This window comes from Callorhinus ursinus, unplaced genomic scaffold (genome assembly GCF_003265705.2).
Source record: "Callorhinus ursinus isolate GAN/ISIS: 27379988/994484 unplaced genomic scaffold, GSC_fseal_2.0 scaffold18, whole genome shotgun sequence".
NCBI classification, from domain to species: domain Eukaryota; kingdom Metazoa; phylum Chordata; class Mammalia; order Carnivora; family Otariidae; genus Callorhinus; species Callorhinus ursinus.
The window spans coordinates 26,472,626-26,496,052 of NW_027397080.1; the positions used below are offsets into that span (position 1 = coordinate 26,472,626).

The window sequence follows — 23,427 nt, forward strand, 5'->3', positions numbered from 1 at the left end:
CAGGCGCCCCGCGCCGGGCCGGGGTTGAGAAGGGGGTGGGTGCTCGGGAGAGAGGGGTGTTCGGGAAAGAGGCCGGGGAGGGGAGCAGCGGGGACGGAGCTCCAGGGGAGGGGGCAGCTGGCGCGATCTCGGGAGTGGAGCTTTGCTTTCCTTAAAATGCGGGTAGGCAGTGTGCAGCGGGGAGCTTAGCTGGTGCCCTGAGTGCCTCTCACTCTCCACCCCACTCCATCTCCACCACCCCCACCTCCTCCGCCCCAACCTGCACTGTGTGTCCTCCCCCGGGGAGGAGCTCTCCCGTCCGGCCCCAGGGTGGGCCACCCCTGGAGCTCTGGTCTCCCCACCGACCCAAACTCCCGCGTGCGCCCCCGAGGTGGAGGGCTGGCCTTTGCCAGGTCCTAAGCTTCTTGGCTGGGCTAAATATTGGGGGGGCGAGAGGGATGAGGCCAGGAGAGAAGAAGACTGGAAGGCATCAAAGGGGCTTCCCTCTTTTCTCCTCCTCACTGGAGGAGTGGGAGTGTTGAGGCCCTGCTGACTCAATTTACCCATTCCCTCTTCAAAGGAGAACTGAGGTAACCTTAAAGTTGATAAACCTTATCCAACTCCTCTTTCTCTCAGAGCACAGGCTTTGCATTTTTCGCTGGGGCCCTGGATTCCAGCCACCAGACCTTGTTACCATAGCAAGCTTCATTCCATGCAAATAGGACAATTTGAAACAGCCAATGTAACCCCAAGGACAATAGTACACCACCATTCCAGCTCAGTCAACCTCAGGAGAGTAACTCAGAGCCCACTGCAGACGCTAATGGTGCCCACCCTTGAGATTTATCAGCATCTACTAAGTAGGAAGCCTACTGTGTGCAAAGTGCTTAGGCTGCATTATCATCTCTTTGGAGTAAGAATTAGGAATTCTACTTTAGCGAGGAAGAAACTGAAGCTCTGGGTGGGGGGTTAAGCAACTGACCCAAGCGCCTCCCCCCCCCCCCCCCGGCAGAAATCAGGTGAAACCAAGACTGGAAGTAAGCAGTCATCTGATTTCCAATTAGTCCCATTGTGCCTTGGATGCTAGATTTTTATTTGGAACCATAAAAACCCACTCTTGCTCCAACCCCCTGGGGCCACTAACAAGCTTTTGTAAGAGGGCAAGGCCGCATTGGTAGAATGTGTGGCTGCAGACATAATTTTCACTGTCTGCTCTGCCGAGCTAACTGGTCAGCTGGGGATTGAACCCCTGACCTGCGTCTCATTAGCGGGAATTCTGACCCACTGGACCAACCAAGAAACTTAGGCTGCTTGGTGTATCTGTAAATCAGAATTCAGTTCTTTGAAGTCCTTTGGTTAAATTACGGAGAAATCTAACTGGGAGTCTTCCGAATGGGGGGCTGTCATGGTTCAGCCACTATGGAAAATGGTTTAGTGGTCCCTCAAAAAGTTAAACACAGAATTACTATATGACTGAGCCATGACAGCCCTAGGTATATAGCCAAAGAGTTGAAAACTGATGCCCCCAACAAAAGGCTGTCCACAAATGTTCACAGAAACGCCATTCACAATAGCCAGAAGGTGGAAACAACCCAGACATCCAACCACAGAAGAATGGATAAACCAGTTGCGGTATATCCATACAATGGGCTATTATTCAGCCATGAAAAGGAATGAAGCGTTGACACCTGCCACAATGTGCATGAAGCTCAGAAATAGTATGCTAAGTGAAAGAAGCCAGACGCAGAAGGTAACGTGATTTCTTTTCTGTAGACTAGCCAGAATAGATAAATCCAGACAGACATGTGTGCCAGGGGCTGGGGAAAGGGGAGAATGAGGAATAACTGCATAATGGGTACTGGGTTTTATTTTGGGGTAATGAAACGTTTTGGAAGTAGACAGAGGTGGTGGTTGCACAACGTTATGAATGTACTAAATGCCATTGAATTGTTTGCTTTAAAATGGTTCATTTTAGGGGTGCCTGGGTGGCTCAGTGGGTTAAGCGTCTGACTCTTGATTTCAGCTCGGGTCATGATCTCAGGGTCGGAGATTGAGTCCTGGGTCCGGCTCTGTGCTGGGCATGGAGCCTGCTTAAGAGTCTCTCTCTCTCCCTCTGCCTCTGCCCCTCCCCCCTCTTAAAAAAAAGGTTCCTTTGATGTTATGTGAATTTCACCTCAATAAAAACAAAAGTCAGCACAAATGCAAATAGCAATAAAAGGGGGCAAGGCGTGTCCTGGGAACAAACTTTCCGAGGACACAGTCAGGAGCAGCTCTATCTGGAGAGCTCACCGAGAGCTGCAGCGTGGGAGAAGGAAGGTGGTCAGTTTTCATGCATGATTTTTCTTTGCATCCATGCCACCTAATCCATAGTAAACCCTCTGCAAATGAACGTGTGTGAGCGTAAACAGACTGACCAAGTGTTACTCATTTTCCTCTTCAGTGAGATTACTCCCACCCACCAGAATCTTAAAATCAAGTCAAAACAAAACAAAACAAAACAATCTAACAAGGAGAAAAGAAAGCAAACACCCAGTCTTTGAGTTCCTTCTTTCTCTCTGCCTCCTCTTTTCCCCAGCTGTAATACAGCCATTGAAATGTCAAGAAACTCACTTTAAAACTCCTGGGGTACTTCCTAGGATTTTAAAGAATTTTATTTTTGAGAAATTGCTTCTTAACATGAAAAGGGGGGGAGGGGGCTTTTACCAGCTGTGTCTCCACATGTAAAAGGGCCAGATCTTAGACAGAAAGCCTGGGATCAATTACCCTCTAGAATCCATTTGATTTAAACCCAAAAGATTACTAGTCTACCCCCCAACTTCCACCACTGCTCCTCCCTAGGTGATCTCAGGTAACAAAATGGTCACAGAATCTACATCTCTGCCCCCTTGCCTAACACCCTATTGCAAGCCCACTTACCTGTCTGCAGGCTGATGTGCATTTGCAGCTCATTTCTTGGGAGACACATATAAATATGGGGAGGGGCTCCAGAGCTGTCTTGTAACCAGAGCCCTCTCTCTTTGGGGTCCACAACTCTGAGCACGTGACCTTAAATGTTCCTAAAGTAGACCTGGCCTCACAGCCACGTAAGCTGATGTTAAGAACCATGCCAGAAAATGGGCTTGCTTCATAGGGCTCTCCTCCTGTTTCCCAGTGTTCCCAGTTGCCATCTTTCCCCATCTGCCAAACCCCATTCAAAGCTCAGGCAGTGCACCGGCTGGCCCTTATGCACTCACCAGTCTCTGCCAGTATTAGTTGAGTGCCCCATCTTCCTGAGCAGAATGAGCATCTGAGCAGAATGTGCCGTGTTGCATTTGATGCCCTTCAAAGTTTACCTGGGCATTTTGGAAAGTCTGCAAAACCATCCTTGCTCAGAGAAAGAAAACTCCTAATAAGAACCAAGGCAGAGAGCGTAGCCCATTGCTGACAGCCATGTCCTATGCACCTCCCTTCTCCCATAAATAGAATGACCTTATAATTTAATGTCCAAACTGGGACACTTTTGAGAGCAAGAGAGGGTGTTAGGAATAATGAAGCTGGGACAAGTGGCATAAATTGGAACTGTCCCAGGAAACCCAGTAGATGTGGTTGCCCCACCCTGCAACCAAATGAGGCTATCTGGTCCCAGAAGGCAAGTTTGGGATCATTTATTCCAGCACTCCTGTTGTATACTGGTAGATGGAGAAACACAGAGCCAGAGACAGGAAGGGACCCTGAAGCCGTGTTAGTTAAGGAGTTGGGAGGGATGAAAACCAGAGTCTTTAGAAAATGACCCATCATCCTACTAATGTGTATCCAGCACCATAGACTGTCAGACTGGACCACTGGTGCAGGGGCACTTCCTAAGTTCTAGATCTGAAAGAGCAAGGTCATGGTCTTGTGCAATCTGGCCTCTGACTTCATCTTGTACCACTCTCCCCTTGCTCGCTACCCTCCTGTCACTTAATTCTTTTGTTAAGATGTAGATCCCTAGTCCCACACCCGACCAACCAGGATCTCTGAGGAGGTTCCAGGGACCTGCATTTGCAAGAAGCTTCCCAGGAGTGTCTGGTGGATTGCGAAGTTTGAGACTCACTGCCCTAGGCACCCAGGGCAGGTGCTCATAAAGCACTGTGCACACGTGTGAGACACATATAAATGCAAGGAAGCCTCTGGACCTCAGGTATGTCTGCAAGGGCTCCCTCCCTCCCTGCAGATGGATGCTCGGTTTATTCAAATTGTCACATGCAAATCCCGGCCAATTTAGGAGTTGTATCTTTTGTACATTTACACAGTTTACTTTGGCTGAGTGGGTCTTAACATGTGCTCCGGGGAAAGGGCAAAGCATCTCTCAGCCAGGGGCAACCAGGACTTGGGCCTCTGGGTGAAAAGACCAGGAGGGGGACGGAGTCATAGACGTAGAGGAGTGTGTGCAGGCAGTGAGCCCCAAGAGCGAAGCTATAATCCCTTCCTGGCAATGCTCCCCTGCTGCCCTTAGTCACCCTCAGATCCACAGTCATGAAACAAAGGGATGGAGAAAAAAGCCACCAGGAGGGGGACAGCAGAGGACCGTGGGGCTTAGGGAAATAGCCTGGAGCTCTAAGGTGAGAATGTATGCACATGTATCTGTGTGCACGCACGCACGCACGGTCAGTGTGGACACAGAGCACAGTTGTTAGCATGAAAAATGACATTCTCCTCTCGACTCCGCCAGCAATCTCTCATCCAGGGGTCGGGAACTTGGTCAGGGGCATCCCTCTGTCTGTATTTAACCAACTCAGTCATCCCTGCATGTTCTCCACCTGCAAACCCTCCTTCCATAATCACTTATAATTCAGACATCCCTATGTATGGAATGAATATTAAATATGCATACTAACCGTGGACTCATACACATAAACATATATACTTAAAGCCTCTACTTCTTCATAGAAGTGTAATTTTTTTCCTTCTTGAATGGCCTTTGTGTTTTTGAGGTTTCTTACATGGTGTGGTGTAGGGCTTACAAAGGGATGTGCCTGCTGGCCTGGGCTCTTGGCTCTGTCCCTAGCTGTGTGACGGTGACAAGGAATAACACAAATACAAAAATCCTGAGACAACCATCCCTACACCCCAAAGAACTGGTCCAACCCCCAGATATCTTGCCAGACCTCCGGCCTTCTTGGGTCTTGGCTCTCTCTGTGGGCTGGGCGCTATCACACTTTCCAGCACCACACAGCAGTTTCTGGGAGGTTCCTTCAACATGGCTAAAGAGAACACGGTCAAGTCTTCCAGCCCTTGGGCCTTCAGCTCCAGTTCCTCATCTCAGGGAAGGCCCCTCCCCACAGCCCATTGGCAGGACGGTGCTAACTGATGTCACCGATGATTTCACTCTTCTCTGAGAGCAAGAGTAGAGTCAACGCCCAGGCTCTGGAGTTAGTGAGACAAGCGTTCGAGTCCCAGCCCTGCCACTTACTCTGTGACGCGAGCAGAGTTACTTAACTTCCCTGAGTCCCAACTTCCCCATTAGTAGAATGGGATGATGTGACTACCTGCTTCACAGACGTGGTGAGGAATTAAATAAGCCACTGCACGTGAAGCGTCTGGCTGGGTGCCCGGTGCCCGGAAGAACTCCATAGATGTTATCAGCGATGCAGATACCCATGAGGAGGTGCTGGAGAGGAGGATGGGGCGGCGAGGGCTGTACAGGCAACTCCCATCCTTTGGACATCACCATGACCCCACTGTGCTCATCCATTCACTTCCACCAGCTGAGGCTCAATCTTCCCAACACGAAGGGTAGGTGTTAGTATCCCCTTTCCACAGATCAGGAGAAACCCCAAGCTCAGGTTTGCTCACACTCACCCAGCTAGCAGGTGCAGAACCAGATTCAGGTTCAGGTGTGTCTGATGCTAACATATCTGCCTTTTCTTCCTTTCCCCCTTCCCCTCGGATGCGTGAACACGGTCTCCTCCCTGCGCGCCCTGATGCACCAAGGGACCCTTCTAGCATCCCTTCTAGCTCCAGGCCTTTCATTCTCGGCCAGAGGCACTGATGGGATGGAGAAACAGAAGGAGCCGCTCCTTGGTGGCCAGGGCATTAGTTCCTCCGGGCCCTGGGGACCCATTTGGTAAATTAGTTCTTTGGGTTCATGAAATGGTACCCCAGTGGCTTGAAATGTTTTTGCAGACCTACCCTAAGTGGGTCATTTATTCTTTTCTCACTGATAGTATTATTCGTGTGATCTCGATCCTATATGAGTTGCTTTCTATGCTTTCTAGGGGTGGGTGAGGAGATAGGTTTTGGGGGGGGTTGTTTTTGTTTTTTGTGGGGTTTTTTGGTATTCTTTGTAATAGTCGTGCATTAGATTCAGTAAGGAGCACAGTGGGATTTTTCCAAGAACGGGATTTTCAGGACCCCTTACCCCCCCCCCATATTTTGCTCTGCCATTTATTTAACTAAATGATATCTTCAGGAGAGGTTTTCGCTCATTTCCTCTCCCACCCCCACCCCTTGCTCAGACTCTTGAGAGCTTCTGCTTCCCTCTCTGTTCATTTCTTTCTACTCCTAGGATGCCTTATGCACTGAGCCACCCCCCCCCAACCCTTAGGATCAGTGCTGTAAAGACCAGTATGGCCCTCCCTCGAGGCCACTGAGCTAAGACTCCTATGCTCCTGACAACTCATTACAAAGGCATCTCAGATATGGGGACGTGTCCTTTCTCAGGAATTGGAAGCAGCAGTAGTAAGGAAGGGCCTTGGAATCTTGCCCCTGGAGTCAACACTAAACCTTTCCAGCACTAAAGTGCCCTGAGAAAAAAATATTTATCAGCCAAACAGCATACACTGTTCAATCCAGTGTGCCATGAAGGACTGTATTAGCAACCATCTGCCCTGATACTCAGGATTAGCTGTCCGATTGTATCCATACAATTAGAAGAGAGCTATTTTACCCAATGTTCGGCTCATTGGGATAATGTGTCTCTAGCCAGTAAATTGTGAAGTTGCCATATTTATCTTAATTGACTGCCCCTTTATTTGTTTACCTGCCTTATTTTATGCTGGGGAGAACTAAAACAATTTTATAATCCAATATAAGGCCATGTTATTAGATGTGTGTGCAGTTCAAGAGGGAACTGTGTTTGCTCAGAGCAAGGTCAGTTATGGTGCTTTCGGTCAGCATCCTTAGCCATCTCGGTAGTAAAATGGTACCCTGACTCCTTTGTCCCGGTATGGCTAGCTGCTAGCTGTGGGTATGTGCTCCTTCTGAAAAACAAAGAACCAGGAGGTTTGGCTTTAAAAGAGGTTGGTGGAGGCATAGAAACAAGGGCTGGGGGGGTGGCATTCTCTGGCATCCTGCACCCACGTCTCCAGCCCCAGCCCCTCCCCCCAGCGTCTTGGTTCCACACCTCGCCTCTCAAACCGCTGGGACTGTAAGTGCAGGAATGCAAGTGTCCAGGCTCTGTAACAGCTATCCTGTATCCAAGAGATGAAACTGTATGGAAAAAAGAAACAGAGCTGGGAGCTCCCCCCATCCACAGGAGCCAGTGAGGAGGCCCTGAGGACTGGGGGGTCCTACAGGTGGGAGCCTTATAGCTTTGGGGAACAGTATTGAGCTTGAGTCTTCCAGGCAGCTTTGGGAAGAAATGACAGACAGATCTAGGTTCTTGTCCTGTCATTCATTAGGAGGCATCAAACCGAAGTGTGAACTTTGATGTCTCCTAAAGGCTGGACGGGTCCAGGGCCTTCGCTGGCCCAGAGAGTACCTTTGTGAAAGTTAGAAAAGATGGGTCCTCTTCCCCCAGATGAATGCAGCCTGCTTGTGGGCACAGACTGAGAGAATGGAGCCTTAGTCCTCCTGTGGGTGAGCTCCCTTTGGACACCAAGCAGGAAATGATCACACGAATCCCTTACCACCTGGATTTCCCCCTAACTTTTAAGGCTCTAGTTTTTAAAAGATCATTGACTATTACTGTGTGAGTTCAAAGTAACATACGTTTACAAATCTGTGTACCCTTTTATGTGAAGACCACTGAATGAAGTTATTTTACCTTTTTCATTAAATTTCAGTGATGGGATTAACCCTTTCTTCCTCAAAGTTTTCTAGACTTTCTAAGATGCTAAATGAGCTGGCAGATTCAGAATCTGGTTTTGCCTGAAAGTGTGCATGGAGGGCGTGCTATGATAATAAAATGATAATAATGATTCTAGTGGGTTCTTACATCAAACACACGGCTAAGTACTTAACCTACAGCCCTGACAACAGCCTTATGAGGACGAAGCTACTATTATGCTCATTTTACAGATAAGAAAACTGAGGTGTGGGGAGGTAAAGTCACCCAAGGTCATCCAACCGACAAGAAGCAGGGCTGGGACCCAGGTCAATGGGACACTGGTGGCCTTGTCTTCACTAGTACCTTGTATCACTTCCTTACTCCTCCATACTCACCATTTGTACTGGTGAAGCGAAAACTATAGGAAAGATGGAACTCAGGGACACACTCGAACTGAGGAACCCCGCTCAGGAATTCTTCGCCTTGCCATTGGGAAGACACTTGAGCATCCCTCTTCAGCCCTATGACGCTCACGGTTCCAGCGATTTCCCAGCTGCACACGTCTGTACTTGGAGTGTGCAGCAAGTGGGAAAAGAACATCATCCAGCTTGTGGACTTTAAAATTTTAGATCTGGAAGGGACCTCAGCGTTCAGAGGCCAAACGTGCTTTCTTTACAAATGAGGACACCGAGACCCCGGGAGATAAGTTCAGTTGGCTGGATAACCCAGACATGCAGGGGTGAAACTCACCATCACTATTATTTGTTTATATTTTTTATAAGTGAGCATGTGGCCATGGGAGAGGTTCAGTAAACATTCGCTGAACTGAATTAAATTGTGGTATTTGATTTATCCTTCTGAGGGGGTGCATCAAAAAAAAACAAAAAAACAAAATAACAAAAAACAAAACCCAAAAAACCAAAAACCAAACCAGCTCTATTTCTGATCATTCTGTTGTGAAAAGCTTCCAAACAATATAAGGTGAAAACCTCTGCTATGAAGCCTCCCTTTGATCTTACACTTCTTTTTCTTGAAAAGGATAGCAAACTTGGCAACCGATTCTCCCCCAAATTAATAATCAAACCTTAGAAGTCTTCTTTGGTTATTCCGACAACTTAAAACAAAAAGAAACAAAACATTCCCTATAGGGTCTCCCCTTCCCCTCCCTTCCGACAACCCTGCTAGGGAACAGCTGTGTCTGTTTAAAATTGATTTTGATCTCTCAGAAAGGATCTGGTTTCTCTGCACACCGAGCTGCTGCCTCGGGATGGCCTGTGTGGTTCTGAGTGTTGGGGTTCTGCTGACTCTGTTGTAATTCTAACAGACCCTGCCCTTGGGGTGTGGGAGACAGGACACCTTCGCTGTCATTGGTGTGGTGGCTGGATGTCCCCCTGTCTCAGGAGTCATTTCGCCCCCCCTCCTCATTCTTCTTGCCCGTCCGTGGCAGACTGGATTATGGCTGCTGATCCTCACTCCCCTCCCAAGATAGCAGCACCCACCTTGCCCCTGCCTCCCACTTTTCATTAGCGCTCACTAGGGTGGGTAGAGCACCTTCCCCGCTCCCACTCTACCACGTGACTTGCTTTGGCCCTCGGAATGTCAGTAGACTTGCAGCAAGCAGGGACCTTTAATGCTTCCACACCATTCTGCTTGACCTCTTAGGCTCCCGCGATCCTCCATGTGAAGTGCATGGCCCAGGAAACCGCCTCATTATTCTCAGCCCCAGAATGAAGACACAGGGAACAAACCAGAGCCCAACCTTCAGCCTGGAGAAAAAGCCAGCCAGAGCCTAGCCACACCCTCCGAAATGTGCCGATCCATAAATGGGAAAAAGAAATGCTGTTGTAAGCCCTGGAGATTCTGAGGCTGTTTGTTACACACCAAAAACGGACCAATACATTATGGACACCAGCACCTGACGTAAGGCTATCATCCCACCTGCAGGTGAAAGAGCATCAATGTGCACCAGCTTGTGCGACTCAAGAAACAAAACAGATGAGCATAGGGGAAGGGAAGGGAAAATAAAATAAGATAAAACCAGAGAGGGAGACAAACCGTAAGAGACTCTTGACTCTAGGAAACACACTGAGGGTTGCTGGAGGGGAGGGGTGTGGGGTAAAGGGGTAACTGGGGGATGGGCATTAAGGAGAGCACTTGATGTGATGAGCACTGGGTATTATATGCAACTGATGAATCACTGAATTTTACCTCTGAAACTAATAATACAAGATACGTTAACTAAATTTCAATAAAATTTTTTTTAAAAAGATACCAATGGGGAATTTATTGGCTCAGGAAGTTGGGGTCTAGAGGTAGGTCAGAGCTCAGGGATCCCGGGAGCTCAAGCCAGCAGATCTCTGTCTCTTGCTCCTTCCTGACCTCCTTTTCCATTCTCTTCCAAGCACCTGGCCTCAGGAGCTGGAGGAGAGGAGGCTGGCGGACCACGGCCATAGGTAGCTCAGGACTTACAGTATGCTACTCTAGCTACCTCCCAGGAGAAGGCCCCTCTCTCCTATTGTTCCCAGGCCAGAGCTGGCCTACCCCTGGGCCCCGGCATGGTGCTCCCTTGACGGAGTAGGCCTGGTGTGTGTGCCCAACCCAGAAGCCCCACAGAATCACTCTGGTTGGTGACCCCGCCAGAGATGTAAGGATCGGGAAGGAGCACGTGCCCACGGCAGGAGGAGTGATTTAGCAGCAGGAGACGAGCAGACCCAGGCCACGGAGGTCCATGCCCCTGACAACGCTTGCCCCAACAGGAGCTGATGAGCCTGGGCCTGCAGGCTGGGCAGCAACGTGAGCAGGCCCTGGCCACTCCCTTGAACTTTTCATCATTCACATGGGCCTGGAATCCCCATCTCGTCTTCCTAGGTGATTGATGAGGTTAGGCTTCACATCTCCAAGCTGCAGTTTGCTTGATTATCAAAAGGGTGTAACAAATGCATAAGTCATTATGGTAGGGCAACAACGGTTAAGTGAGATATTATGCAAAATCTTTAGGCCCTATAGGGGGTACTGTAGTGTTCTCCCCAGTTTTCCTCCTCAGGGCCCATGCACTCACCTGCCAAGAGCTAGGAATGTCAGCGACCGACAGTTCACACCTGCACCTGTCACCAGCAGCTGTCCTCCGCGGCAGGGGCCTCCCTCACCCAAGGTTGCAACCCCACCCAGGGACCAGCCCTTCGCCACCCACTTGAATAAAAAAAAAAGCCCAGCCCTTCTCCCTCCATTTGGACCAGTCTGAAGGGCCATCCCTGCTCCAGAGGTCCCTCTAGGCATCAGGGGCAAGCCACATTGTCTGCCAGCTTTTCCCTCTGCCCAAATCTGACTTCTTTGCTCCCTTACCCGAGTATCTCCCTAGAGCACTCTGTCTGCATGCAGAGAACCTCATCTGAGGCATCCTGGGCCGGGGGCTGACACGCAGGGAGTGCTCCTGTGTGCTAGTCATAACCACTGGGAACGCGCACTTACTCACTCAGCCATTCGGCCACCGCCCATCTGCCAAGGGCACGCTTAGAAAAGACCGGAGAATGAGGATAATGTGCTAGCTAAGAGCGCAGACTTGCCTCCGGAAGCAGACTGCCTGGGGTTAACTCCCTGGTCTACTTCTAACAGGTCTGTGACCTTGGCGTCCCTGTGCTTCAGTTTCCTTATCTGCAAAACAGCAGTACTAACGGTTCCTATCTCATAGGGTTGTTCCATGGACTAAATAAGTTGATGAGCATCAGGGTTTAAAACCGCACTGGGTACGGAGCAAGTGATTCTCAGCGTTTACTGCTCTGCTTTCGCTGGGGGGTGCGTTAGGCGCCAGGGATGCAGGGAGGGAGGAGACCAGTTCCTGCCCTCCCAGTGCACACAGTCTCGTGGCCGAGGCAGATACAAGAACAGTACAGAGCCCAGATGCATGAGTCCTTGGCTTACCTGGGAAACAGTTAAGGACTTATATGTGCTTCCGCTCTTATCCGGAGTGAGATGGAGCCAATGAATAGTTTGAGCAGAGGTGCAATACAAGATGATTTATGCTTTATGATGCCCCCCCCCCCGCTGCTGTATGGAAAAGACTCCAGGGGGACAGGAATGGAGGCAGGAAACCATTCAGGCAGCGGTTCCTAAGTCAAGAGAGTCATGATGGTGGCTTGAAAGATGGGAGAGACATGGAGGGAGAGGGGTGAGCGTGGAGAGAAGGACTGGGTTCTAGAGAGACGCTGAAGGTAGAGACGCAGGATTTGCTGACAGCTGAATGTGGCCCGTGTGTGAGAGAGGGGCGTCAAGGATGACTTGAATGCTTTGGGTTTGAATAACCAGAAGAACAAAAAATCTACTCGTGACTGGGGAAGGCTGTTGGGGGAGCAGGCTTGGGGGGGGGTAAGTTGTATGCTAATTTTGAGACGCATATTAGACATCCAAATGGAGATATCAAGTGGGCAGTAGGATACATGAGTCTGGAGTTCAGGCAGTGGATCTGAGCTGGAAGTATGAATTTGGAAGTTGTCAGCACTTAGGTGTCATTTAGAGACAGAAGAGACGGAGCACCTGGCAATGTGATCACTGGTGGCCTTGACCCCCTGGGGTTTCGTAGGGAGGGTGGGAGGATAAGGGGGCTGACATGCATAAAGCACCTAGTTTAAACTCTGGTGCATAGTAGATGCTCATGAAATGTTAGTCCCCTTCCTTCTCATCACTGACCACACAACTTGTCCAACGCACAGCTATCGCCCACTCACCCATCGCCTCCCATATCTGTTAATATCAGTCACACAATTCTTCATTGTACGTGGTTATGCTCCTAATACATTTTAAAGATAATTCACCAGGGATGGTGAACCCCGAGCTGACTGCAACCCAGTGCTATTACCCTGGATGTCCCAGAGACGACCAGAAAATGTGCAAGTATCCTAACAGTCAGCCCTGAAAAAGATGTTGGATTCCTGCAGCTATGCATCACGATCGGTACTAATTGCCCCTTACTTGGAAATTAAATGAGCAGATTTCCCCCCATAAAGTGGCTAAAGGACTGTATGATGTCCTAGAAAATAAGTGAATGAACCTAGTAGGAGAGGCAGCAGGCAGCCTCACACTGGGTTCCCTGCTGCTTATTAATAATAACAGCACATTGCATTAAATCAGAGGTGAGGCTTGTCACAGGAGCACTAAGCATCCATGCCTGGCTGTCATGGGCAACCCCTGGATGCTGCTCCTCATCAAGCAATCCACCAGCCGCTCAGTTTCTGCCTGTTAATTTCAAATCTGATGATTAAGGCATGCTTTAAAAAAAAAAAGAAGTTCCCGCAGTGGTCAAATAGTATGCTTATCCTTGCCTTTCTGAGTATACTCATGAGATGTGAAAACTATAATTTTTGAGCATTAATATGTGTTAGATATTGTGCTAGTGCTTTATATTTCTCCCCTCGTTTTATTATCTTGAAATTTAATTACCATAACAACTCCACAAGGTAGGTATTAATAACACTGTTTAAGCTGAGAGTCCAAGAAATAAATTCTGAAGGTCACATCGTCGGTACGTGCAGAGCTGGGGTTTGAACTCAGCCCCCACTGATGGTAAAGCCAGAGGCTAAGTCTCTATGCTGTGCTGCCTTCTAAGAAAAGATTGATGTCTTAAGCAGAACATTTAGGAGGTTCTGCTAAACCTCTGACTTACATTTTTATTAGTCGGGCACCGGGGATTAAAAAAAAAAAAAAAAAAAGACAAAATGTCTTGGTCCCTGCCTTGAGTAAGTATATGTTAAACTGTCTTATAAAGTGGGAATGATAATACTCACCTCCAACGGTCATTATAAAGTTCAAGTAAATTAATGGATACGAAACCATCCTTTTTTCTAGATAGAATAAAGGGTGTAACTGGAGGCTGATTTAAAAAATAAATTAATAAAGCTCATGAATATCAACATGTTTTTTAGTGCTGACCCAAATCCTAATATATGGTCACATTTACTACTCCATCTTAAATCTTAACTTGTATATGAATGGACCGACTTTTCTCCCAAAGAAACATGCAATTTTTTGTTGCAGTTGACATAAATCTACTTTGCTTCTATGACTTGATTCATTTAAATTCTTCCCTTTTCAATTAAATAATCACCCAGAATCGAAAAAGATGTATTCCCATTAGTAGACTCCCAAATAGATGACCTTTGAGACCACAAGGGTGTATGCAAATTTTCCTGATTGCTTTTTATCTTCTTGTGTATCACTTTCCCTAAAATTCTGTCAGTGTATTTAAATTCTTTTCTCATCTCCTCATTGCACTGCTATTTACAATAATGAGTCACAGCTGAAAGGGACAGAAATATCATGGGGTTCTCTGAGCATATGCCAACAAGGAGGGTGCTTCACCGCGGGGAAAAGGCTAATGCATGATAAGGGCAAGGCTCTCCTCCACCTGTGGGAAATGGAATTCGGAATTTCCAGTAGTTACTTTCCAGGCCTTGTCCAGTCTGTCTTTTTGAATACAACCTGATATTCTCTATGAATAATAGCAAACATGTCTTACGTGCTCGTTATGCATCTGATCCATAGGAGCTCATTAAATCTCCCAAGTCAGGGATAGGCAGTCTCATTATCTCCACTTTACAGTTGAGAAAAATTGAGGTTTTGGAAGGTGAGAGAACCTGTAGTATGTCCCAGAGGTAGGATTTCAACCCGAAGCTTGGGCTTTTGACAGTTTTGCTATGCGCTCCAGCTCTGCCAAATGTGGGACTGAGGGCAAATCGCTTGGCTTTTTAAACTTTCATTTTCTCATCTGTAAAATGGGCATAATAATAACCCTGGCCTTGTCCCTCCCAAGATTTCAGGGGGACTAAAGAAGTCACTGGGTGTGAGACTGCTTTGTAAATTGTTAAGAGCCCAGGGATCACCACCGTCACTGGGAAGTGAGTACAATGGGGGAAATCAGTCAGTCAATGGAATCGAAGGTCACTCAGTAAGTGGGCTCGCATTGACTAAACCCAGCTTTGTTCAAAGGACCAGTTGCTTGTGCTGTGCACGTGTTGACCACGAATGCTGAGGGCTTGGCTCCACAGGGGCTCTTGATTTCCCCGGTGATCTGATCTTGCTGCAGAAGTGCGACGATACTACCCTTGGAAATCAGCCCTAAGCAACCCTCTAAAAGCTCCTTCGCACCTCCCCTACAAGCCAGTGAGATTAGTTTTGCCACCCTCTTTGATTAGTGGCACATTTCCAAGCTGAGGGTGTCTGTGGAAGCAATCTTTATGTTCAGATTTATTAAAGCCACCATTGGTTTAATGAATTACCGCAATCCAATGAGCCCATAGATAGCTTGTATTTAACTTTTATGTGGCTGCCCCAGAAACCAGCTTGAAAAGCAGAAATCGATGATTGTGACAAAATCTCGATACAATTTATTTTGAATGTTCAGTCTGGGATTTGATGTATGCCGTTGTCAGATATATTTTATGCTCTCAGATGAATTTTATACTTACTGATTAAAGGGGTTTAGCAGTATCAGTAGCACACGATTTGACAAACCTTAAAAGAAATGTTGCGATAGTGCCTCCATCCATTACATGCTAGTTTCTAGCCAGATTCGCTTCACATTTTAATCAACAGCACCAGTAGCTGCATCTTCAAACTACCAAAGGGAGGCCCTATTTACCAGTTCTTAAGTTAATTAGTAAAAATGCATTTAATTAATTATACCCACTGTGAATATTTGATTCCCTGGTAATTGCGTAGGGTATAGGCAGGAGCCAGGTGGTATGGGAGGGGTTGACAAATTGACTAGGAATCTTCCCATTGGAGACCTTGGTCTCAGTAAATATTATCTGCTCTTGGATTTTTTTTTTGTAATGCACCAGCTACTATTTAGAAATAACCTGTTCATAAGCAACACCTGTAGATTAGCATGAAGTTCCTATTTAGAGAGGTGTCTAGACAGAACCTAAAATAAGAAGTTTAAATCTTCAGCATTCAGTGGCAGCAGGCCATAAGACTTTCACAGAAACCAAGACCAGGTGGCTTTTTAAGTTTTCAGACTAATCAATTTATTATATGGATGCCCACAAAAGGGGATTAAGGTTGGCCTGAAAAAGAGCATGACCTAATAGATATATCCTATTCAAAACATTCATTTGTCCACTCATTCATCGTCAGTGCATCTGTATATCCATTAACATATCCATCCATTCACCCAGCCAGCCAGCCAGCCAGCCAGTCATCTGTCCATCCACGCACCCATCCACCCACCTATCTATCCACTGATACATCTACCCATCCATCGACCCATCCATCCATCCACCCACCCACCCATGCATCCACCCATCCATCCATCCATCCACCCACCCACCCATCCATCCATCCATCCATCCACCCACCCACCCATCCATCCACCCACCCACCCACCCATGCATCCACCCATCCATCCATGCATCCACCCATCCATCCATGCATCCACCCATCCATCCATCCATCCATCCACCCACCCACCCATCTATCCATCATCCACCCATCCCTCCTTCCATCCACCCACCCATCCATCCATCCACCCACCCACCCATCTATCCACCCACCCATCCCTCCTTCCATCCACCCATCCCTCCTTCCATCCACCCACCCACCCACCCATCCACCCACCCACCAACCCTTCCATCCTAGTCTAACTAGCATTTATTGAGTGTTTACTTTGTGTCAGACACCTGCTAAACTTTTGTCGCAGATAACCTCATTTAGTTTTCCCCACAACCTATGAAGTCCAATACTAATATCATTTTACATTTACAGCCTCTTCATTCTACAGGTGAAGGAAATAAGGCTCAGGGAAGTTAGGTAACTTATTCAAGTCACACAGCTCACATGAGAAGAGTAGGGACTCATGTTCATCTCCCGTTTCTAAGACGAAGCCTTTTTTTCCCTACCACTTCCAACCTGGCTACCTTAGGTAAGAATTCTGAATTGTCAAAGTTTACCAGCTAAATATCTGAAAAGAGAAATAACTCCCCACCCACCACATGTTCATCTCAGGGGATGAGTATTTATCCATTTATGTGCCAAGCCCTATGCTAAGTCCTAGAGATAAAATGGTAGACAAGAAAGACACAGACATTGTCCCTCTACCTCATAAGCCCGCAGGCTAGCAGAGACACATAACGGACAACTACTTCGTAGCACTGCTCCGCAGCTTGAAAAACACGATCCGTAGGATAGTGATGTATTACTAGCTCTCTAAGCTTCTACCTCATGAGTGTCTTTCAGCTCTGTCCTCTCCTCTGTTGACCCCCGTTACTGACTTGGTTCAGGTTACTTGCCACCTTGTCCCCAAGATTATAGCTACAGCCTCCTCACTGGTTCCCACTTCTTCCAGTCCTGCCCCTTCCCCTAACCATTTGAAATTCCACCCTGCTGCAGGAGTGGCCTTAGGAAGTATTGTTTTAATCAGCTCTTTCTTTTGCTTAATCCCTTCAATGGGACTTCACTATCTTTAGGAATAAACCCAAACTCCTTAATGAGGCATTAAGGACCCAGTCCCTGCCTACCAGAACTCCGGAATGTGCCATGCGCTCATGTGCCTTCTGTTCACTCTGCTCAAGCCCTCCCACCTGGATAACTCCTACCCCACTCCTTCTCTCTCTCCTCTCTCCCCCTCTCTCCCCTCCCCCAACCCCTTTTCCTTTCCCCCACCTCCTCTCCCCCACCCTCTTCCTCCTTTTCCTCTGTGCACCTAGGGCCAGTTCCTTTCTGAAGTCTTGGTGGAATAGAAGAAGCTCCTGCCCTGTTATCTTGGAGCATTCCTGAAGGCTTTCCTTCACAGAACCTCCTCCGTTATCCTCTAACTGCTGGTTTCCTCTGCCAGGCCGAAAGCCCATGAGGGCAGGAATAAGTCCTCCCTAACCTTTGCACACTCATTGCCTAAGCATCTAGCCTGACCCACACTAGGTGCTCAATGAACAGTGGTTGAATGAATGAAGGCAAACTCCATGGGGACAGAGATAACTTGTCTGGATTTGTAAGAAAGTCAACTCTATTTCATGGCTGCTAACGAAGTTCTGGGAGAGATGATGAAATGCTGCCTTCTTGTGCTATAAGGAAGGAAACGAAGGCCAGGGCAGATACCCAGGTGGTTGGTGACTTGCTCCCAGCCTGTTCAGGCTTCACATTTGTTTTTCCCAAACAGAAAACTTTCCAGAGTCTCTTTAGAATTTTTAAGATGCACACTTACAGACTGGATTTCCAGAGTCACTTCAGAGTTGGTGAGATGCACACCTAAAATTATTGGAAACTTTAGGTCATGAAATCACAGCTGCTTGGAATAACAACATACATTTTTAAAGGCAAATCACCTAGATCAATAGGAATGTTGGACTGAGATAAATGGAATCTGAGCTCTGAGCTACCTTTGGCATTGATAATGTATTTATCTTAATGAAGAGATTTTCTCTTCATTAAGATGTTTCCTGTTTCAAGTAATAGTACAGGTCCCTGAATTTCCCCTTCTTTCCCTACCCTCAAAAGTGGCAACCTTCGGGGTAAAGTACACTGGCCAACTCAAGTAGAAGAAAAAAAAATCTTTATATACCAAATGTAAAAATGCTATTTGCTGGGTTTTAATATGCTTGAACTTTGCTTGCCTTGAGTTCTGACCTGTATTCATTTAGTTTGGGTTTAAGTATAATTTCTAATGCTTCCATTTTGCAGAAAACAGGTTTATGGGAAAGCCTCAAGTCGATTCCTGAAAATGCGCTTGGCTTTTTACAAAACTACTTAATTTCTTTTTTGATGGGTGTACTATGCATTTTCCCCCAAAATTGTTCAGCTAAATTTCCCTAAATACACATGGGGGCTTAAAGGAAGAGTGTGGGAGGCTCCATGCCATTTAGGAGAAGTGGGTTGGTTTCCTGACCCCGAGGACAGAGGAACTTAATGAATCAGAAGTAGATTTCTTCTCATGCATGAAATAGAACTTCTACCCTCTCTCCCCATCCATCAGAGCGGCAGAGCACTTGAGTGGTCTGTTACATCACTGCTTCTGAAGAGTTTCTACGTGTAGAACATTAGCTTTCTGGGTGGCAGGGAACATTTTCTCTATTTCTTCTGTGTTTTGACTCAACATCGCCCAGAAGAGTGCTAGGTATACTGTAAGCACTCACTGCTTACATAAATGCTTCATCTAGTAAGTATATATGCTTACATAAATAAATCACAAGTCCAAGTAGGGAGTCCTTACTCTTGAGTCTTGCTGCCTTTGGCCTTTCCAGTTCTCCCTGTTGCTCTCTTTCTAGAGCAGGAACATCTGGCTGGACCAAGGAAGTCACAAATAAAGTTCACACACTTAACTTTTTAAGGCTTTTTTACATAATCCACCCGGTCTTGGGCAGTGGCTTTGTTACTGTCCTTACATAAAGCCCTAAGAACTGGCTCACTGTGACAGGAGTTCCTGGACGCAGGAGGCCAGGTGAACTGCATTGGAAGCTTCTATGTTCCTGCTTCCCAGTCCTGAGCTCAGAGCCCAAAGTCATGCAGACCCTCGACGATCTGAGGACAGGGAAGCATTTGAGAGTCCCTCTCCTGGGAGACCAGAATTAAAAAAGAAAGCTCTTGAAGCCTGGGACCTAGTTCACCCAGAAAGGCTCCAGGAGCACGAGACTGTGTGGCCCTTTCTCCTCTTCCCCTGGGTTCCAAACTGATTCCAGTATTTCCTGAAGCCTCCACGTCTGACGGGCCCTGGCCACACAAATGCACAGCCTTGGTACGACACATCAAGAAATAGGAAGCCTCCAATGTTCCATTGGTCGTCATTAAAATAACCTGTACTACCATGTCTGAATGTAAAGTGCTACCTAAGGAGTCGTTCAAAAGGGTCCCCCAACCCCCAACCCCTCCATGATAAAAATGACTCGGCTTGCCTCATAAGGGCTGGTCGTAGAGAGGCAGTAGGGTTGATGACAGAGGTACCTTTCCCCAAGCTGCAGGGGGCGGTCTTCTCACAGCCCTGGCTGGCTCCTTTGTGCCCTTGGGCTTCCCTGGAGGTCTACAGGAAATCAGAATCACAGCCCTGTAGGCCCTTTGCACAGAAGTGGGGGTGGAGGGGAGGCTCTTGATTCAATTCCAGATGGGCTAGTTCCATTGAATTTACCACCAGCTCGCTCTCTGGTGCCAACTGAATGCTGGACCCGCCTCCCTGTCTCTGCCCTCCTCATTGCCCAGCTCCAGTCGCCCAGTTTGAGGGATGGATCATTTGAGTAAGGGTAAATCTCCACGGGATCCTGGTGGAGGGGAGGTCCTGCTGTTCACCCTGGCCTGGATTCTCACAGCCTGTAGTGTTCCCAATTCAAGCAGCACAAATGAATGCAAAACCACGGCTGCCTTTATTGGGCAAGGTGGGAGGGGGGCTCCCTGCTCTCATGCTGCTTTCCTTAGCCTCCAACCAGTCTGCGGAAAGACTCAAAAGGTTCACGTGGCGTAGGTGCATATAGTGCTGATCTCGCGTGGGGCATTCAAACAAGCTTTACCAGGAGAGATAACCCCACCCACCTGCCCCCCAAAGAGCCCATTCTAGTGAGCTGGGCCAAAGCAAAAACAGAAGTTTAAGAATACTTGTCAATTTTTGCAGAGTGAATTTGGTGAACAGGGGACAGAGATTCGATAGCTGAAAAAGGTGAATGATTATGGATAATAACAACTAGTGTCTTTCTCTGCTCTGATTAAGGCACCAAGGCAGCATTATACTGAGCCTTTCAACCCTAGACCTAATTTTATCCCTCAATAACAGTTTTTAGTAAAGGGGCACCTGGGTGGCGCAGTCGGATAATCCCCCGACTCTTGGTTTCAGCTCAGGTCATGATCTCGGGGTTGTGGGATTGAGCCCTGAGTTGGGATCCACGCTCAGCATGGAGTCTGCTTGAGATTCTCTCTCTCCCTCTGCTCCACGCCCTTCCCCCACCCTCTAAAATAAGTAAATGAATCTTTAAAAAATTAATGATAGTTTTTAAAAAGTGCAAAAGCATTCTGAAAAATTGTGCTCACAGTTCTTAGTTTTGGATTCTATGTATGTTTCTCAAGGTTATATTCGGTCTTGTTTTTTTTTTATTTTTTTATTGTTATGTTAATCACCATACATTACATCATTAGTTTTTGATGTAGTGTTCCATGATTCATTGTTTGTGCATAACACCCAGTGCTCCACACAGAACGTGCCCTCTTTAATACCCATCACCAGGCTAACCCATCCCCCCACCCCCCTCCCCTCTAGAACCCTCAGTTTGTTTTTCAGAGTCCATCGTCTCTCATGGTTCATCTCCCCCTCCGATTTACTCCCCTTCATTCTTCCCCTCCTGCTATCTTCTTCTTCTTTTTTTTTCTTAACCATATATTGCATTATTTGTTTCAGAAGTACAGATCTGTGATTCAACAGTCTTGCACAATTCACAGCGCTCACCATAGGACATACCCTCCCCAGTGTCTATCACCCAGCCACCCCATACCTCCCACCCCCCACCACTCCAGCAACCCTCAGTTTGTTTCCTGAGATTAAGAATTCCTCATATCAGTGAGGTCATATGATACATGTCTTTCTCTGATTGACTTATTTCACTCAGCATAACACCCTCCAGTTCCATCCACGTCGTTGCAAATGGTAAGATCTCATTCCTTTTGATGGCTGCATAATATTCCGTTGTGTATATATACCACTTCTTCTTTATCCGTTCATCTGTCGATGGACATCTTGGCTCTTTCCACAGTTTGGCTATTCTGGACATTGCTGCTATAAACATTGGGGTGCACGTACCCCTTCGGATCCCTACATTTGTATCTTTGCGGTAAATACCCAGTAGTGCAATTGCTGGGTCGTACGGTAGCTCTATTTTCAACTGTTTGAGGAACCTCCATACTGTTTTCCAGAGGGGTTGCACCAGCTTGCATTCCCACCAAAAGTGTAGGAGGGTTCCCCTTTCTCCGCATCCCCGCCAACATCTGTCGTTTCCTGACTTGTTAATTTTAGCCATTCTGACGGGTGTGAGGTGGTATCTCATTGAGGTTTTGATTTGGATTTCCCTGATGATTCAGTCTTGTTTTTTAAAAACAAATTCAAGTGAAAAAAAATCCAAGTAGAGTGAAGGATATTTGTCATGCATTGGCCATGGGCAGCACTAGAGTTGGGGTGAAGGGCTTCATGCAGTTGAGGTCAGAGCTTGGAAAACCAGTTTGTACATCAGAAGTTGGGTAGAAGTTCAAAGTTCCAAGTTTATAGAGGATAGGGAGAGGCTGGGATTGAAGAATCCACAGAGGTGGGCAAAGGTTCAGAGGTCAGGAGTAAAGCAGGTGATATGAAATCCAGGACAGTTGGTCCTTTCAAACCGAGGTATTACAGAGCATCTGGAACCTTCATACAATGCCTGTTGGAAGACAAGATGCTACAGCTTCTTTGGAAACCACTTTAGCAATTTCTCAACATGTAAAACACAGAACTGCCCTATGACCCAGCAATTCCACTACTAGGTATCTACCCAGGAGGAATGAAAACATAAGTGCACACAGACACTTGTACATGAATGTTCATAGCAGCATTATTCACAATAGTCAGGAGGTGGAAACAACCCAGATGTCCATCAGTGGATGACAGACAAAGGAAACGTGGTATGTCCACACAACGGGTTACTATTTGGCAATAAAAAGAAATAAAGTCCTGATACACGCTACAGCATGAATGACCTCAACAACATTATGCTCAGTGAGAGAGGCCAGGCACGAAAGAACACCTATTGTACTCTTCCGCTTGTACGAAATGTCCAGAATAGATAAAATCAGAGGGAAAGAAAGTAGATCAGTGGTTGCCTGGGGCTGGGGCGGGGTGTGTGTGTGTGTGTGTGTGTGTGTGTGGAAATGGGAAATAAACAGTTATGAGATTTCTTTTTAGAGTGAGGACAAGGTTCTGAAATCAGAGTGAAGATTGCACAACTCTAAATACATGAAACATAACTGAAATGTACACTTAACATGGGGGAATTTTAAGGTATGTAAATTATACCCCAATAAAGCTGTTAAAGAAAAGAAAAGAAAAGAAAACAAAACAAAAGCAGAGGAATGAAGAAACTCAGTTCACAAAACCTAAGGGTGTGAGCCTGACTCTGAGGACGGGGGAACCTGAGCCAGGGATCCTGGATTTAGGCAGAAAACTCATTTGGGGATTCAGCTCCAGACTGGTCCCAACCGTTTGGCTGCAGTCACCGGGGCTGACGGCACCCTTCTGACTGATGGGACGTCCCAAGGTGTCACTGGCTTGTAATTTCCGGCAGAAGATTTCCCAAACTGGATAATGAATGCGAATAGTGTTATTTAAAAAGGGGCTGGTGGTGGTTTTGTGGTTAAGTTTGGAAACTTGTATTATATAAGTTTTTGTACTATAGGACTTCTGAAACTATTTTATAATATCCAGCACACTTTCTGAGTACTTTTTCTTCCCCCCACCTGGA

At 47.0% G+C, this 23,427-nt stretch overlaps 1 protein-coding gene across 2 annotated transcripts in view; it reads right to left on the minus strand.

The window, feature by feature from the left end:
• KAZN (kazrin, periplakin interacting protein) overlaps positions 1–23,427 on the minus strand; it is a 1,113,689-nt gene that overhangs the window by 444,131 nt on the left and 646,131 nt on the right. The gene's annotated exons all lie outside the window — the stretch shown is intronic.